The sequence below is a fragment of the Ambystoma mexicanum genome, chromosome 3p (assembly GCF_040938575.1).
Source record: "Ambystoma mexicanum isolate Mex_15411 chromosome 3p, UKY_AmexF1_1, whole genome shotgun sequence".
In the NCBI taxonomy this organism is placed as follows: domain Eukaryota; kingdom Metazoa; phylum Chordata; class Amphibia; order Caudata; family Ambystomatidae; genus Ambystoma; species Ambystoma mexicanum.
This window is the reverse complement of record NC_090925.1, coordinates 589,587,086-589,606,815: the sequence shown is the minus strand read 5'-3', so window position 1 is coordinate 589,606,815 and position 19,730 is coordinate 589,587,086. Positions and strand designations below refer to the sequence as shown.

The 19,730-nt window shown below is 46.5% G+C and overlaps 1 protein-coding gene across 10 annotated transcripts in view; it reads right to left on the bottom strand.

The window, feature by feature from the left end:
* Positions 1-19,730, bottom strand: part of PKIG (cAMP-dependent protein kinase inhibitor gamma) — a 1,186,538-nt gene that overhangs the window by 134,036 nt on the left and 1,032,772 nt on the right. For 6 of the 10 annotated variants that reach the window (XM_069651336.1, XM_069651335.1, XM_069651340.1 and 3 more), the window contains one exon: positions 6,893-6,983. The exons of the other annotated variants lie outside the window; for them this stretch is intronic. The gene's annotated coding sequence lies outside the window, so the exon portion shown is untranslated. The remainder of the gene's footprint in view (positions 1-6,892; positions 6,984-19,730) is intronic. 10 annotated transcript variants of the gene reach the window in all.

Here is a 19,730-nt window from a genome sequence, read left to right as displayed (position 1 = left end):
TTCTCTGGTTGGGGCCGTGAGGACCTTCCTGGCAATTCTCGGTGTTTTCCCTTTCCATATGTAGGACAATACCATTTTTGTTAAGGTTTTGAAGAACGTGTCTGGGACCCCCACTGGGAGAGCCTGAAAATAATATAGTACCTTTGGGAGGATGGTCATCTTGATTGATTGTATTCTACCCCACCAGGATATCTGTAGTGGGTTCCATCTGTTTAATTCTCTTCGGATGTTTAAAATTAGCGACGGGTAGTTTTCCCCGTAGAATTGTTCTATTTTTGGGGGTACACTCATTCCCAGATATTTAATGCCTTTCTGTGCTATCTTGAGGTCCAGTGTTTTTGCCTGCTTTTCTATGTTCGTTCTATCCCCTGCCAGGATGAGGATCTCTGTTTTTTTCCTATTTATTTTTAGGCCAGAGATGGTCCCATAGTTTTCTAGTTCTCTAACTGTGGCCGATAGAGTAGATTCAGGGTCCTCTAAGGTTATTAGCATATCGTCTGCATACGCAATTACTTTGTGTTGCTGACCCGCCATTTCTATCCCTTTAATGTGTATTGACTCCCGTATTTTAATTAGGAGGGGTTCTAAGAAGAGAGCGTACAATAGTGGTGATAGGGGGCAGCCCTGTTTCGTTCCTCTCGTTATCGTTACCTTGCCAGTAAGCTCGCCATTAATGGCTATTCTGCTGGATGGGGAATTGTAGTTTGCTCTAATACTCGCGATATATTTTTCCCCAAACCCCATGGATTCCAGAACCCTAAACAGTATGGACCACTCCACTCTATCGAAGGCCTTCTCGGCGTCTACTGACAGTAGTATCGCTGGGGTGCGGGTTATCCCTATTTTTTCGATCAGGTGGGCTAGTCTCCTAGTATTATCGTGGGTTTGCCTGCCTGGAATGAAGCCTGATTGATCCTCGCTAATCAGTTTAGGGAGGAGCGGGGATAGCCTTGTTGCCAGGATTTTAGTATATATTTTTGCATCTAGGTTGATTAGGGAGATTGGTCTGTATGATGTGGGATTAGTTGGATCTTTGCCTGGTTTATGAAACACCAGCACCTTCGCTTCATTCATTGTGGGGGTCACATTACCGGTGTCTTTGAATGAGTTTAGGAGTCTTGTTAGGGTCGGGGTTAGTATGTCTGCGTATTTTTTATAAAATGGGGCCGTAAACCCATCCGGGCCTGGAGCTTTGTTACTTGGGAGTCCTTTTATGGCTTTAATGACTTCTTCTCTAATAGGGGTCTCTAGTGCCTGCTTGTCTTCTTCTGAGATTTTCGGGATCTTTAGGGCCTCTAGGTATGAAGTCTGGGCGTTTATATCGGGGTGCTCTGTGGAGTAGAGCGTTTGATAATATTGCCTCATTGTTTCCCCCATGTCGTGCGTAGAAGTATGAGTGCCGCCTTTCGCATCACATATGGCCTTAATCGTTGTTTCTTTTTGTTTCGCCCTTAGTTGTCGTGCCATGAGTCTGTCTGCTTTGTTCGCTCTTATATAATATCTCTGTTTCAGATAGAGTAGATTCCTTTCTGCGCCCTTTGTACGTAACATCTCTAGTTGGCCTTGTGTATGTTTCAGAGATTTTTTTAATATCTTTGTGGGTTGAGTCGTCAATTTCTCTTGGATCTCCTCAATTGTTTTTTCCAGCTCTTTTTCCCACTGATCCCTTTGTTTGTCTCTCGTGATTTTCATCGCTATCATCTTCCCCCTCAAGACTGCTTTAAACGCGTCCCAGACTGCGCTCATTGCGACCTCCCCCGTATCATTTTGTAAGAAGTATTCTGCTATCATTTCCCTTATGGCCTCCCCTGCCACTGGGTCATGGATCAACTCCTGTGGTAACCTCCATTTCCATAACCCGCTCTTCCTCCCTGGGAGAGTCACGTCCACCCATAGAGGGGCATGGTCCGAGAGGGTTATAGAGCCCTTATCTAGCCCTTGTATCTTTCCCAGTAGCCCCACTGACACCCAGAGATAGTCGATCCTGGACATAGAGTTGTGTACATGTGAGAAATAGGTGTATCCCCTCTGTTCACCCTTCAGTTCCCTCCAGACATCATTCAGAGCCATTTGGTCCATTTGCTGTTTCAAACGTTTTGATGGCGCCCCCTGTCCATGTGTGTTTCCTGCGCTCCTATCTAGCATTGGGTTCCATGCCAGATTAAAGTCCCCCCCCAGTATCACCTCTCCTCTAGCGAAATCTTCCAGTTTCGATAGTGCGTTTCTGAGGAAGCCATCCTGTCCCTGATTGGGTGCATATATTGAGGCGAGCGTCATGCGACATCCTTGAATCTCTACGTTGGTAAAGGCGTACCTCCCTTCCTTATCAGTTATGGTGTCTAGTGGTTTTACGTCCTTTCCTTCTTTTATCGCTATCAGGACTCCTGCTTTTTTTTCTGTTGTCGTTGCCTGTGCCCATATTTTATATCCTTTTATCCGCATTTTGTGCTTATCTTTAGTTTTGATATGGGTTTCCTGGAGGAGCAGTACATCCGCCTTCCCCCTTTTGAATTGTTTCTCCAGTTTCGTTCTTTTTGTTGGGTGGTTCATGCCTCTGATGTTGTAGGTCATAAAGCGTATCATCCCCATTCTATTTTGTTTGTATGCCATTGCCTCCAGTCCCCTTCTGTTCCCGATTCAACTCTTTGTTTCTTTCGATCCCTTCCCATCCCTTGAACTTCCCTTCCCCCCCAACTTTGAACTTTAAACCAACCGAACTGTCCCCCGAGTAGGGCAAGGGTTCCTATTGACGCTAGGGCGTTGCGCCCTTCGCTCCCTGCCCTCCATACCCTCGGGGGGTATGTTATGGGGATTCCTAAACCCCACTGAACCATTTGTCTTTACCTGGTTCCAGACCGTTGGGTCTCGGCCAGGCCGCCCTCCTTGCATTGTCCGTTCCGCTCCGCTCCCACGTCCCCCCCCCCGGCTGGGTCTTTAGTGGCATCGTATCCATGTCTGTCCCCCAGGCATGTATCTTCTTGTCTTCCTCATGGCACCTTTCTCCGGGTGTCTCTCCCTGGATTTGCATTCTTCTGCTTGGTGGATTCCCAGCCCATCGGTTTTCTCGTTCGGGCTCTCCTGTTTGTGGCCTCCCCCTGCTCCATCTCTTCGTCTTGTAGTCCCATCGTGCTGAGGCCTTCTTCCAGCGTGGTCACTCTTTTCTGTTTTCCTTCCCATGTGAACAATAAGCCAAACGGGAAGGTCCATTTGTAGCGAATTTGTTTTTCAATGAGCACTTTCACCAGTGGGGCCATTGCTCTTCTTTTTTGGAGGGTTATTAGTGCCAGGTCCTGATACAGTTGGATGTCTTGCCCATTCATTTTAATATGTTCCAATTCCCTGGCTCTCCTTAGGATCTGCTCTTTCTGCGGGTAGGAGGATAGCGCCACCAGAACATCATGTGGTCTTTCCCCTGGGGCCCCCGCTCTTTTCGGTCCTACCCTGTGGATTCTGTCGATTCCGATATCCTCGATGTCTTGTGTTCCCAGGATGTCTCTGAACACCTCCTTCACCGCCTCCTTCAGATCTTTGTCCAGCACTGATTCCACCATGTTCTTGATTCGGATGTTGGAGCGTCTGGAGCGGTTCTCTAAATCCTCACATTGTAGTTCCAAGTTGTGAGTAAGTGTCACCAGGTGTTCTTGCGTTTCACTTGTTTGTCTCGTGTCTTCTTCAAGATTTTGCACCGTTTTTTCCACAATATCTGTTCTTTCTTCTAGGTTGTTTATGTCTAATCTCATATCTTGTACCGCCTGTTTCATTTCGTTCTTCATGGATGTGAATTGTTCCTGAACTGTGGCCATGAATTTCTCCTGCAGGTCCATGAACCAGGTTTGCATGTCCTCCCTGGTCAGTGGTTGCTGTTGTTGGGATAGTGGTTCTGCTTCTCCCATGGGGTCTCCCTGGTTTCTTCCTCTCGGTTGTGGTGTCCCCTCTGTTGACCACATTTGTAGAATGTCGGCCCCTTGTTTCGCTGTTTGGGGAGTTTGCTGGATGGGGTTCCCCTTTCCTTTTGCTCTAGACATGGTAGGTCTCTCCGTCTGATAGTCTATATGGTTCCTGCGCCCTCTTGTGACCCTTCGATGGGGCCTCTCGCTTTCCTGCCCTCCGAGGTGTTCTTAGTTGTTGTGGGTCCTGTGGTCTTGTACTTCACCTTCCTTGGTTCCCCCCTTTCTTCACCCCTGTCTTGTTGGGGGGACTTGTGAGGTGGCTCCTAGTGTCCCAGGGGGAAAAATGGTTGGTGCCAGAGAGAGTGCATCACCTTCCTGGGTTCCCCCCTTTCTTCACCCCTGTCTTGTTGGGGGACTTGTGAGGTGGCTCCTAGTGTCCCAGGGGGAAAAAGGTTGGCGCCAGAGAGAGGTTTTTTTTTTTTTTTAATTTTTTTTATTTTTCTCCTTCCTGTGAGTCCCCCCCCCCTCGGGGTATGTGCGCACGGGCTGGCGCTTAGTTTCTGGCCCCCCCCGGGCCTGCTCACCTTCGTTTCTGAATCTTCCTGTGCGCTCCGTGCAGGGCGGCCCCCGCGGCTCCTCACCCGCGGTCCGCCCTGCTCGCGCTGCTGTCTCCCGGCACCGCAGCCGCTTCGCTGGATGCCGCTCTCCCCTCACCTCGGGGCGGCGCAGGGGCGGCTCCGTTCCTCGGGATCCGCTGTGTCCCGATCCCGCTCACGCGCTGGCCGATGCTGCACAGTCACCCGGCGCCGCGCCGGAGGGCCCCCGGCGACACGGGACAAGTTCTTTCGGCCCCGATGGGGGAGGGGGCGGATGCCTCGCTCCTCGGCGGCGCTCGTCCGTCCTCAACGCCTGTTTCCTCGCTGGGGGGGTGGGTGGGGGGAGGTGTATGGGGGGGGCAGCTAGGTAGTCTGGGGGGGCCGAGGGACGGCCCGTCACGGCTTCGGTCGTGCTCTTTTCGGCGTGCCGGGCGGAGCGCTGTTTAGCTGCGACTCCTCACCCCGGCGGCCATCTTAGTTCCCCAAGTAAAAGTAATTTTGAGCGAGAATAGATTTTTCTATTCAAATATGGCGCTCAGATTTACCAACTACACCACACGGTCGGTCGTTGTAGTCACTGGTTTAGGACATCACGACGCACGTTGCTGTTGAGGGCTGGCCCGTGTTCTTTAAATTACGAACCGAGAAGTCACTTATGGAATTTTGCCTGTTGAAGTCCCTGGTCAGGATGGAATGCGTGGCAGGTTAAATCCTGTATCACAGGTAATTTTTCATGGTTACAGCCATATGTATTGGTTGTCCAGTTGCTAGTTTGACTGGTATGGTAACTTTAGATCAATACAATTTGAATATAACAGCGCCTTTACAGAACAAGTGTCCGGGTCTTTAAGAGTTCAATTTGGCTGGCCATGATCATGGGCATTGTGGTGAGCTCTTAGGTGTCGTTTTCTTGTGTTTGGGGTGGGCCTTCACCCCCCCCCCCTCCAGCTCCCCCGGAGGCATCCGCTGCTATTAAGGAGGCAGTGCGCTTTTTAAGGCACTGGTGGTTTTATATTTTAGTTATATTTATAAGACAGCAGCGACGGGTGCAGCAACCACTCTAGTTGCACCGAACCGAGCCTTTCATCAGTAGATTCAGCCCGGGTTTTGAGAAACCTGATTAGCTGCCGCACCCACCGAGGGTGCAAATGGAAAATATCATCTTAATGTGCGTTTCTCCAGACCAAGTTCTTCTTTTTGAGTATGATGTGAAGAAAGGTATTCATGCGTAATTCAAGTTTTATAGTTTCTTGAGATCAAATCCGGTTATGTGAGCCAAGCTACCAAGCCTATTCTACCTGAACTCATTGTTGTACATGCGATAGCCAAGGTATTCGACCTCCTGTGCCACTTGATATTACATCAGTCAATATTTTCCTAGTCTCAGACAATTCCGGGTTTGACCATCCTGAACACCATAAAATGATTGCTTGTATTCTCAAACGAGCTTCATACGGGAAGCCCACTTCCTCATGGAGAATGAAAGGGGGAATGGACTGAGGCATCTTTAGAATACGTCACAGAAATGCATCTTCAGCCACAGCTAACCTGCTCACAGCTGCACTGCGCCAGATTCCTGCACCATATACTACCAGTCCTGTGATCTTGGCTTTTATGACCCTTTATAAGTGACTGAACATGGGTGCCTTCCATTGTTGAAGTAAAACTGAAAAAGAGTCGCATTGGCCGGCTTCAAGCTGCTTGTTTTGAGCATTTCAGGTCATTGGATACAATTATATCCAGATGAATCGTAGGTCTCCACGCATTGAAGCTTTTCTCTTTTACAAATGACTGTTCTAGGGGTCGGTTTCTTAGAACCCATATCAAAATCTTGAATTTCCCATTGTTTATAGATGAGCCACTGGAGTCCATGAATTTAGCAAAGTGGAAGTTCATTAGGTGTTTTAGCTAAAAGAACTGCGTCATCGGTGTATAACAATGCAGGATACTGACAGCACACCAGATTAGGAAAGCCCAAGATGTTTTTTAATTAATTCTCCAAATCTTTTGTCTAAATGTTGAAGAGCAGGGGTGTTAGTATGCACCACTGCCATACTTTCAACTTGGAGGGAAATGCAGCTGTTAGTTCAACTAAAGGAACTTGGCGAATTTGAACCTTTAGGTTTGTGTATAAGGCCTTCTGTTTGGGTTTAGTGGCTCTGTAACAGACTACACCGTTTCCCTAGTCACACAATCAGATGCACTTGAAAGGTCCAGGAATGCTGCATATATTGGAGACTTGTAACACGAATTACATTTTAAGGTTATTAATACTGGATTCAGGATCTGCTCCTGTGTTCCTAAGCCCCCTCCCCTTTCTGAAACCTCTTTGGATTTCCAAAAGGGGAAAAGAATCACAATTCCATGAAAAAAATCTGTTAGACTACCCCAAAACAATGTACTTACCGCATCAAGTAATGAGATAAACAGCCACTCTTTAGAGGTGCTATACTTCCAATGAGAAAATACCAACACTTCTCTGTTGAAAGCAGATGATCTGGAATAAAAAACAAATGCATGTTTAGTTTTGCACTGCTCATGGTTAGCACCCACAGCAGGCGTTGATACCATTTCATAATTGCCAGCATGATCCGTTCCAATCTGACCTTGCTTTATCCAGCAACCTGTTTTCTTTGCCTTCTAGGACTCTTCATTCTGCTTTGCCTTTCCCATCATACAGCTCAGACTACAAGTCCCAAAATGTAAAGAAAAAAACGGGGCTGGATAAGCACCTACAGATTCGAATGGATCATGTTGGCAACTATGCCATTTCCTGCACCTCTAGGGAAGGAATCAAATTTCCTCCTTGAGTGTCTGAAAAAAGAGGCATTTCTGAAACAGACCTATTCCTCCCTCCTCATCTCTCACCTATAGGTATAGTCTGTCTTTAAAGTCTCTTGATCTCTCCACCCCACCTCGTCCATGAGTGCTCCAGAATGATCTACCTTCTCTCCCCCTTTGATAACCACGCATACGTTGACAGGTTTCCTTTCCCTACCTATACTGCTGTCCGTTCTGGACTCCAGCCACCACCTCTATGACGGTGTCTTAACCCATTCCACCAGCAGAGTCTGACCCTGCAAACTTTATACATCACATCCTTTTTAAAAAAAAAAAAATCTTCATAATTTTATTCAAACCAACAACAATACAAACCAAACCTATACATCACATCCTTGTTTCTCAACAGCAGGGGCTCTTGCTTCATCTGTTAACCAACACCGCCAAGTTTCCTGTCCCCTGCCACTGCCCGGAGTGTCTTTCTGAACCCTCAAAGTAACAAACTCAAACAAAATGCACTCCTTACTGTGAAGGATTCCAATCGGGCGTCACACACCGGACCAGGTCCTTCGCCCTCAGCCTTAGATGTAGCGCGCAATTAGAGTGCTTTTTCTTTAATTTCAACAAATTCGAATTGAGCCGATACCCGACCCGTCTCACACCCCCCCTTTTACAAATACCCTGGGTCACGGACCATAAACCAGGCCGGTGTGTGGTAACACAATATTTATTTATTTCATTTTCAAAGAAATCACACCATTTTTTTATGTTGGGCAGCAATCACTAATGGGGTGATAATCGCAATGAAAACTACTGAAATACACTTGGTTAACCTTCTGCAAGAACATATCCAAAGCACAAATGAAAAGGAGCCCTTTTTCAATTAGGATAGATAGCACCTGAGTTAAGGTTTCCCCCTGCAATGTTCCCTCAAACCACAATGTATCGAATTTTGAGAGGATAGAAAGAAGCAGCAGGTAGTCAAGGATATGAGGCATCAAGCAGAATCAAAATAAAAAAAATAATAATAATCCGACCTTGCCTCATAAAATAAGAGGCCAAAACTCTTTGCAATGGCCTAAAATGACACTCGGATTTTAACAAATAATTATATGTGTAATTAAATAATGATGTACATATGTTTTATCACAGTCTCAGGGATGTCATATCACTAGCAACTATAAGTTAAGGTACCACTAAAGGCATTCAGTTCACAAAGCAGGTTAAAATTGAAAAAACAGTGCAGTCAAATCACACATGGAAAAGTTGCATTTTTGCAGTTTTAAATGTCAAAACGGTTTGTAAGAAAAACGGATGAAATACTCTGAATTGGAATGCGGTTTTTGGGCTGTGGATAGAGGCACGTCACAGGGACAATATAGAAGTGAAATGATGGATATAGCTGAAGAATTGAATGATATTTTTAGGAAAATAAATCAGTTAAAAACTAAAATTGGTTTGGAAAGAAAGGGAAGGTTTTACTTACACAAGATTTAATGGCTAGAAAAGAGGAACGCCACCCGTGAATATAAAAATGTTACGTTGCAGTTGTAACCCTTCACGTAGTGTACCCCTTTTCTTTAGGGAAAATTAATTTAATCAAAAAATTGCTAAGGAGTTACAAGATGGGGTGAATGAAAGAATGGCGCTAACACCAGGAAATCAAGGACAAGATGCACAGAGAATTCCAACAGTTTAGACAAGTTATCAGGGTATGTCTAGGGTTGCTTAGAGAGTGGAACAAAGACAAAGGGGTCAAGATGGGGTGTGCTATGTGCTGCTATGGGATGGGCAAACACTCACAATCAGCCTTTGAGTTTGGCATTTGGGACAGCCAACTGGGTTCTGTACTCAAAACGTTTGTCACCGGATAGCAGGCTCTCCTGGCAAAAGACAGCTGGGCAAAGGTCTGGTCACGGCACAGCAACACCCAAGCTGCCTAGAGCGGGTAAGCAGGGCAAGCAGGCGGCACTGGAGAATCACAAAGCGGGCTCAGCCACCTTTCCCCTTTCTCCCTGAAGTTAGTGGTATTTTGTTATGGGGTTTTAGTGCAGAAGGGTGGTTCTGCCTGGATAGGAAGGCCTGGGTCAACTATCCCTTTTCTGGCAGTGGGGTCTGGAATCTTGCAGAGTGAAGGTGGAATATCTGGATACGAAGGCGCTGAAAAATTCAGAAAAGTCTGTCACTGTGAGCTCCCAGCTAAAAGTGGGTGACATCACCGGTTTATTGTTGGGTAGAACTGAGCTAGAGCTACCCCCAACAACCAGATAGGTCTGCCTGTGTTAGTCGCCTCCTCAAGGAGGGGACTCGGTTTAGAGGGTTGTGTTTTATGAGGTGCAAAGCTTTCCCACAGTCCTTTTTGCCAAAAATCCTTAACATAAATTACACATTTGTACAGTTGTTGTTAACAATTACATAGTCAGATTACATATGTATGGGAGGAAAGGTCTTCATGGCCCCCCTCCCCTCCATTCTCTCCAAGCATTCAGACTATGACCCATCCAGCAGCCACCCATGCGCCTGTGGCCAGGGATGCAGGATGACTGCGGGCCGACATGTGGCTGCAATGCTCATCTGTTAGGACTCCATTTTGTGACACACTGAGACTCCATCTTGAGACAAAATTACTTAGGTCTCACAGGCCCAAGCAGCCCGCAGGGCTGCAGCTCTCCCCTCCTGATCGCGCACAGCGCACAAGTTCCTTCCCTCGCCCTCCTCCCCTCGGTGGCTCTACTGCAGGCCTGTTCTCACAGGAGACTAGGCGCGAACAAGCTACATGATCAACACTGTATCTTTCACCTTCTGCAGTTCATCATTGACCTGCAGATGACCGGGCTGAAACTGGGGTTTGAGACAAACAAGCTATCTCCATAAAACTTGTCTTGTCCCCTCGCAAACCCCCCATTCATGATATATGCTGAGGATAACCGCCCAACCATGTTCCCCGTTTGAAGTGCCAGACACGTATGCCAAGCCTGTGTGCCACCCTGTTTCACCCTTGCAGACAATCCCTCTTAAGAAACTATAAATTCAGTTCTGTTGTTATACACTGTCACCTCTAGTGGGAATAAGAGTTCGGACGCACAGTTCTTTGGTTGAAAGAAAGCTTTATTCTAAAACAGGTTCTTAAAATTTTCAGAAAGTGGATATTTGTAGCGAATCCTTCTTCCTGTAGGAGTAGGGTTTTCTGACTTCCTTAAAACTAAGTTTCCATACGATAAACCTTGTGTACAGTAACTCAGCTGACCAAGGGAATAATTTCACATGTGAGGAATTTACCCTCTGGTAGTCAAGAGCAGCTTCTGAGCTCCTTTAATAACAATTTGATACTCCCTTTATTCTCTCAGGTTCGTTGGTAATAAACGATTAGGGTGAAGAGGGAAACACATTTTAACAAGTTCTGTTAGTGGTAGTGAACTCTGGGGAGTCGACAATATTTCCCTTTATCTTGCTCTTAGAAGACAGTAGCTTCCGAATGTCACTTCAAGTCCTTTTCGTTGTCTCCTCTGTCTGTTAATCTCCACCTGCAAGCGGGTTAGCAGCCGTGGATTCTGAAGGTAGAACTTCCCAGAGTCATTTTCCCAAGAACGTTTAGCAACAATACAAAATCTTCATTCACCCCTGATCTCATCTCTTCTCTTCTCGGTCATCACATTAATGGCTGTGAACAACCGCCAGCTGAAAGGAGGCTGTCGGTGTATTTGTCTTTTCTCTGCTGACAGGCCAATGGCTTTGCACTCTACGAAGCTTCCCTTGGCTCCTCCCCTTTTCTCTTTCCTCTCGTAGCTTCACGTTGCTAAATACGCAGCTGTGGGGCTGTCAGCATAATCAGCTGTCCCTCGCTGACAAGCCAAGCCCTCCTCTCCCCTTTCCCCTTCAGCGTGTGCGATTTGTTTCGTGTAGCGGGCCTCCCAACGTTGAGGCCAGTCAGATCGCTCTGCTTCTTCTTACTTGAAAGAGGCGATGTATCTACGATGTCTCGGGGAAGCCTATGACAGCCTCCGAATAGACTGTCATCAGGCTTACTGATTTTTCTGGGCGGCTTCTTCATTTGCCAGTCACTGTTTTAAAACTTTATAACTCATGTAGCGCAACAGCGCAACTTATAACATAACACAATCCTCGCTAACTGAGCTCCATAACGGCTGCATTCCTCCTCGTTCGCCTGGGCTGTCTCCTGGTAACAACAAGAACACAGAGGAGAGCACAACATCGGTTAGAAAAAAGTACCTCAGTGCAGGTGACATAAAAACAGGAAGTGTCTCCAAGGTAGCAAAAAGCTCTGCCCTCTCCCCGTCTTGAGTCAGCGTTTTTTATTCCCTGACCGCAATTCATCACATACACCACGCGATTGATTGCAAATAATGAAACAAGGAGACACTCACTTATCCCCCCCCATCTTCACACAGAGACGGCATGACTTGTATGTTTAAGATCCTCGCCCTCGAGCAAATAGCACTGGATGCTGTAGACCGCAGAAGGCAATGTTTAATACCAATATGTATTCAATGATTTTTTAAACGTGTATAGTTTTCTGTATGATCTATCAGCATCACCGCATGCAGGGCCTTTTTATGGTATGTGGTACAGTAGATCTAGAATAGTTCTCAATTGTATATACATTTGCTGACAATGGAACTATGTAACCCATGTAATAAGTGGCACATTGTACACACTGTTATCGTATTTACACACAAACTAACCTGTTCCTACCTCATTCATATGCTCCATGTGTGTGTGTTCCCTGCCCAACTAACCAAGACACGGCCAGCAAGAGTACAGGGTCTCTTCTCCCCTCTTTAGCAGCGCCACATACCAGCCCCACCCTTCTCCCTCCTCTGGCCAGGCTGAGATGTAAAGCCTTGGGCCTAAGGACAATGCGATGTTATGACTGCAAACCCTCATTTCCCCCCTGGAGTCAACATTAGGTATGCACCCTCCCAGGCCCCTCTCATTCCACTGCCTCTCTGATGCATATCATGTGCCCTCTGACTGGAAAGCAGTCTAGTTCACCCCAACCTTGATGGACCATGATGGCCATATATTTACTCTCATACTAGTATACTATAAAGATGTTCTTCTGCTAGATATAACCTGAAGAAAGTGACCAATGTATTCCTGGAATGTGCCCCCTTATAAGTCACCTAACCCCATGAAAGCTGCTCACCTATTGCTCACCCCTTGTATAATATTCTTTAGGATAATGAACGACTCACACCCAGAGTTATGTGTTATGTCTCCTGTGATGTTAGAATAATGGTTTTTAGGATTTACATGGCATCATGAATTCTAATTAACAAAGAATGAGTGTGTGAGGCCACAAGGGTAAATGCTAGCATAACCAAAGATGCATCAATCAACTATCATCTGACCAAAACCCCATCCTGATGTGCTCAGCTGACCTGCAAGCATCACGCTGGCACCACATGGACCTCCGCCAATCCTGGAACACCGAGCTTAAGGATTACAGAGTATCTAGCCTTCACCACCCAATCCCCACAATTTATGTGCCCCCTATAGCTTATGTCATCTATGATGCAACTTTGTAATAAATATGAATGTTTGCTGATGTTTGGCAGAGCGCTCTCAGAGTTTGAAGAGTTCTCCGCTTGTTCTATATTGATTTAGATAAACTTTTTCTTTTTGACTTCACCCGCACTTGGTCTTGGTCTCACATTCCCATCTGGGGTGTGTGCATCATTGACTCTCATTGGGGAGTTTTAAATGCCTTTTTGGGGGACGCTCACTTTCAAGTGGTGACCCCTAGGACGTGATTTGTCCTTTCGTTCCTTTTGGCACGAGACGTCCCAGGCCACAGCGGAGACCCACGGCACGCCCCCTCAAGAAAGCTGCCCGCCTACGGCAACTGGTACACTTAGACGTGCATACCGAGTAGGGCAAGATGGTACGGGTCCCACTTTGCAAAACCCATAGTACTGCTCGCCGGGGGCGACCATTGAGCGTGGGGCAGCACCTGGACAGACCGGGTCCAGAGGGTCTCGGATCAAGACGGGCAAGTGGGTATCAAGTGCGAGCGACATTAAAAGGAGTTGGATGCAGAACGTAGTATACGAGGTCAGACTGAGTTAAAGGGGCTCTTGGGAGTACAATAGATACTACCTTAGTCTTTTTTTCTTTCTCTGCATACGGCCATTAGGATGAGTTAAGGAGATTACAAGGTGAAAAGGGAAGACGGGAACCTAGCTCTGCAAGGGGGTAGAAGGTGGCGCCACATAGTGCTATCTTGACTAGTACTGGGAATAATGGGAATAAGTGGAACAATAGAAGAAATCAGTGGGAGTCTTGCATAAAGGGAAGACTCGGAGTACAATTTAGAAACGCTTTATTCTTTTCCTTTTCTGATCTACGGGAACATATTGAGACAACCTAAGGGATAAGGGGTGTAAAGTGCTGGGGTAAGGGAGATCCTTATTAATAAGAGCATTGAGAGAAGACAGGGTGGGTATGTGTTATGTATTGTATGTGAACTGTCTATTGGCCAATGTTATGTACTGAATTTGTTATGTCTTTTGTGATCACTGCATTTTGATACTGGCTAAAATAACTGTACTGATGTCCTATGAATAAGTGGTCATTGTACGTGTGACACTTTTTAAGACTCGGTGTATAGAAGTGGTATATCAACAACAGAATACTGGTATAGTTAGCATTGTAACTGCATAACACACACACCAGTCAGAGGTACAAGGGGGGACTAGAACTTAACATGGGTGCGGAAACACCATTGGCCCATATTTGTCAAAGTTCACCAGGTTACGCAGAGAGAATAACTAAATACCATGATCAGTGGGTCACGGAATTAAAAGAAGGGCTACCACAGGTATGGCCCCAGGGAGGATCATTTGATAAAAATGTACTGGATATGGTGGCTATTTGCCTATTTGTAAAATATAAAGGAAAACAATTGCAGAATAGAAGGGAGATATTAGACTTATGGAGGTTATTTGAAGAGGTGTCTCCAATAAAAAGGAAAGAGCAAATAAAGGAACAGGTTCCATCTCCCCTGGCAATAGAGAATAATGGGAAGAAGGGGGGACAAAAGGACGGGCCATTAGAGGTTGTACGAATATACCCCCTCTTAAACAAACCAATGCCAGCTGAGGGATACAGTGACCCAGTGAATGTGTCAAAGCCCACCTCCCCAACCATCCCACGACCCACAGCACCCCCACCATGTGAGTGCCCAAGAGCGAGTGGACAGGTGAGTACCCCGGCAATAGATATTGAAAAATTCACAGAAGATTTAGACTCAAGGTTATCAATGGCCCGAAGTGAACTGTCCAGAGATATGAGTGAACAGAGTGGATCACGTACTTCTAGGGTCGATCAAACACAGCGATCACGGACACCCGACAGATCCATACAAGAAGGGTGGAAGAAGGGGGAGATACTATTTTGAATAAACGATGAGCCAACAAGGATAACAGAGCTAGAGCAACACACGCCTGGGGGTGGGGGCGGGGCGATGGGAGAGAGTATGGCATCGGGAGGAGCGGAAGAACTGTGGTGTGACAGAGGAAGAGGAGTTAGAAGGAAGGAGAATAGGGATAGCAGCAGGGGGAGTACCAGTGAGGCTAGACGAAACACCTCTGGGGCGGGCAATGGAAGAAGAATAGAATGGAAGGCTAAGAAACAGAGTAGGAAGGCTGGGCGTACTGGGAAAACGAGTGACCAAGGTAAGTACGGGGAAAGAGGCAAAAGGAAGGTTGCAGCTGCCACTGATCAACAGGGGAGGAGGGAGACCAAATTGCATACCATGGCACAGATGGATAAAGCAAATGTATTAAAACTATTACCCCCACTTTCAGGGGGTGCAAGTAAATGGATATATGCATTTGAGAAGAAGACTGCAAGGGTTCCTTTGGCAGTAGGTGACATTAAAAGCTTGCTGGTGTCCGCAGTGGGTGATCAAGCTGATCGGGTTTGGGTGAAAGCAGGCTTCCCAGGAATAACATTGGATTGTGACCGCCATGATGGTGCTTCCTTTAACACAGTAAGAGCAAGAATCTGGGACGCATTAAGAGACACATTCCCAGATACACCTGACTTACAGTCAGTAATGCAGTGCACAATGAATGACGAGGAAGATACAATGGCCTTCATTTTACGGGTGCAGGAGATGTGGAAAGCAGAGACGGCCACGGCCTGGGATCAGTCCACCTCCCTGTTCTACTTTATAATAAAAAGTGGGCTCCCGAAGAAAGTTCAGAAAGCCCTCGATAAAATAGCTGGGATTGAGGCCAAAGGCTGGCCAGAGATACAACACATCATAGTACACCATTGCAAAAGGATCAAAGAAAGGGAGAAGGAGACAGCACAGAGAAGACTGGCAGACAAGGCAAAATTAATTCAGACGAAACTAGTGAAGGTCACAGCAGCTGTAGCCGCACTCCCACAGACTGGGACAGAGAGGAGGAGGAAGGGTCAACAGTAATACAAGGAAGAATGGCAGCCAATTGGGCAGGAAATGGACAGAAGCAGTGGAATGGTGAGGAATAATACGGAGGGCCACAGTGGCAAGTGAGGAACGCCCGCGGAGGACGAGGTGGGAATAGAGGGCAAAGAGGTGGTGGTCCAGGGTATGGAGGGTATGGCGGGTACAGAGGTCCAGGGCCAAGGGGTGGACAAGGGAATTGTTGGAATTGGGGAAGGTGGGAACATTTTTCAAGTGAGTGCAGGAGCAGACCCATGAATAATTATTAAAATGAATAGCAGTATGGCCACCCCCACCCAGGAAGCCCACACGGGCTGCCAATGGGAGGTGGAGGGAGAGATGAACAGCAGGACCAGGGATACACAGATGAGTGCAGAGCACCGCTGCGTAATGTTCAACAGCACACACAATACCGCGAACACATGACCCATGTAAAAGGTAACCCTTTCGTCACAACGGAAAATGGTGCACCTACACCCTTTGGTTGAGTGGCAGTGGTATCGGGGAATGTTTTTGACAATGGGGGAAAGACAAGGCATCCAGCATAGGACAGCCCACAGCACGCACTTGCGTGTCAAGTACTATCAACGACCCTCGATGCAACTGAGGAACCATTGGTGGGGCGGAGATAGGGAATAAACAATTCATTTTTATGGTAGACTCGGGAGCCGAAAAATCATGCCTACGAGAAGGCAGGTTTCGGTAACCTAATCGTAAATTGGAAACGCAAGGGTTCTCTGGGGCGGTGGTCGAAGTTCCTTACAGAAGATTTGGATGTAACAGTGGGTGGGAAGACAGTACGAGCACCTTTACTGTACTATGAAGAGTCACCTATTAACTTGCCGGGGAGGGACCTCCTCAGCAAGCTCAATATGAGTATATCGTTCACTGAAAAAGGGATAGTCTGCTCGACCCCGGGGATCTGCCCATTGTGAGTAATGTTGGTAGTACACACACGAGCCACAGCACCGGAGGTACGCGGCATACCAGTCGATCCAGATATGTTCATTCAGGGGCTAAAAAAATGAGCACGAGTGGTCCCTGAGTTAAAGCGCCAAGAATGGAGAGTGCCCGCAGAGTTTGTTTTCCACCCTATAACACGCCCAGAAATAATGCCAGGAACAGTGATGTCCTTAGATGTGCATGCAGTACAGGTGTCCGCGCAAAGAATAGCGGTCATAGGAATGGACATACATGGGTGTGAGTGGCAAACAGTATTGTGCATCAATGCTAATATTGCACTGCAAGATTTGTCCGACGAGGACCTTTTTACTGATTCAGACAGTGATGGGGAGATCGTGATGGATATTGCGATCCACTGCGATATCCCGATACAAACAAGACAGGTACCAGAATACTAATGGCAGTGGTAGGGGGCGCCACCTTCCTTTTTCGATGATGACATGCAACTGGTGCCAAAAGAACTATGGACCATAGGCCCACATGATGTGGGTCTGCTGCGCGAGGTAACACCAGTAAAATTCAACCAGGGGCGTTGCTGCCACAAGTAAAACAATACCCCCTGTCCCGAGAAGCAGAAGAAGGGATAAAAGAAACCATAGATGCACTGCTAGTGCAGGGGATAATAGTGACCTCAAATTCACCATGTAATACTTGCATCTACCCCATCAAGAAAGCAAAGGGCGGGGCGTGGAGGATGATCCAGGACCTACGCCCCCTTAATGACATCATCCAAAAAGAGTTCCCTTTGGTCCCAAATCCTGCATCAATTTTGTGTAGCATACCAAAAGATGCATCATGTTTTACAGTGGTAGACTTGAATGCTTTCTTCTCAGTCCCACTGGATCCTGAGTCCTAATATTTGACAGCATTCCCCCTGGGAGGGAAAAGATAGGAGCATTGCAGATTACCTCAGGGATACTGAGGGAGCCCAAGTATATTCAACAGAATTCTACATGAAGATCTAGGGAATATGCTCACAAAGAGCACGATCATTCAATATGTGGATGATCTCCTGATTTGCGGAAAAGATGAAGATAAGTGCAGGAAAGACTATTACGCTTTTGACACTGTTGGTCCGTAAAGGTTACAAGATAGACAAGGAGAAATTACAATATTGTCAGGAAGAAGTGTTGTATCTGGGTCAATTGATATCAAAGGAGGGTAAAAGAATCATACCAGACAGGGCGGATTCAGTACGCGCCGTAAACGAGCCTAAGACAGTAAAGGAAATGCAGACATTTCTCTGCATGTGCAATTACTGGCTTGCCTGGATCTCAGAATATGCAGGATACACAAAACTATTACTGCAGGGACTTAAAGAAGCACAAAGGGAAAACCCAAAAATACAGTGGACAGCAGAAATGCATGACACATTCAGCACATCTCAACAGCACCAGTACTCATAAACCCAGATTATGAACGTGAGTTCTACTTATTTTCACATTGTAATGGGACACTTATGACCGCAGTGCTGACAGAAAAAACATCCGTGGGTCATAAGCCTTTGGCATAATACAGTGGAACGCTAGATGCAGTCATGCAAGGACACTTCGGTTGCGAGCAGTCCCTCGCAGCCGCAGCGTTCATGATAGAGAAAAGTGCAACGATTGTGATGGAATGTTCTGTGACACTGTTTGTGGAGCATTCACTATTCGCAATATTGGAAAGATTGAAGAGCACACTGACAACACAAAGAGCAACATCTTACGAAATGATCCTACCCAGCACTACCATACACATAGGGAGATGTAAAACAGTTAACCCTGCAACATTTATCACAAAAGCATGCACAGTGGAAGACATGCAAACACACGATTGTGCTACATACAGAGGAGAAGATGTGGACATACCCACAGCAAGTGAAAATGCATTATCTGAAGGAGAAATATACTTTATAGATGGGTCAGCATCAATAAATTCAGAGACAGAAGAAAAACATGTGGGGGTGGCTGTTGTACGAATAGAGGAAGATGAATATGAAGTACTCGTCCAACAAAGATTACCTGCCCATTACTCAGCACAAGCAGCAGAGTTAATAGCACTCGTAGAAGAACTGCATGCAGCAAAAGGATGTCCGGTAACAATTTACACAGACTCTGCATACATGAACACAACAATACATAGGGGATTGGCTAGATTGTGGAGGAGAGGCTTCCACAGAGCAGACAGATTCCCAGTGCAGCACGCTGAGCTACTAAAATAATTGATAGAGGCGTTAAAGGAACCTACAGTTGGGGCCATAGTGAAATGCTATGCCCATACAAATAACAATGAGGTCATATCTTTAGGCAAAGTGGCAGCAGACGCTGCTGCGAAAGAGGCATCATATTTAGCCAAGGAAAAAGCAGGTGAGTACGTATTACAGAAACATGTGGAAGAGGATCGCCCAGATCGGTATAATTCCAAGCCCATTTCCCAGATATTAGAATTACAACAAGGGGAGACGGTTGAGGAAAAGGAGTTGTGGGAGAAAAGAGGGTGTAGCCAGTCATCCTCTGATCTCCTTTGGCGTCAAAACAATACAGGTAAAGTAGTAATGCCCCATAAGCTAATAGAAATAGCGTTCCAACAGCTTCACTTCCCAGCTCACAATGTCAAACAACACAATGCAGCAGAAATACAGGAAAATTGGTTTGCACCGTGGGGTGGAAGGAGCAAATATCAAAACTGGCCATGGAATGTACAACATGTCAGGTATATAGAGCATCCATTGCAGCAGCAATAATCAACACTAAATTAGACTACTGTAATAGTCTCCTGATAGGTACATCAAAAGGAAATATTAGAAGTCTCCAAACCATACAAAAATGGAGCTATTCGAGCTGTCTGTGTACTGACCGTCAATCTCATATTACTGTAACGCTCACCTGATTCCCGTAGAGGCGCCGGTCTTGACTGGGCGTATACCGTATCTTCAAAGGTGATGTGTAACACACGGCTGGCTCTTTGGGCTGGACCTCTGTGCACTGTATGTCTGACTCGAAGGGTAAGATGTCTTAGGTAAGTGAACGCCGTGCTCTCCATTTGCCTCGGGGCAGGGTGCTG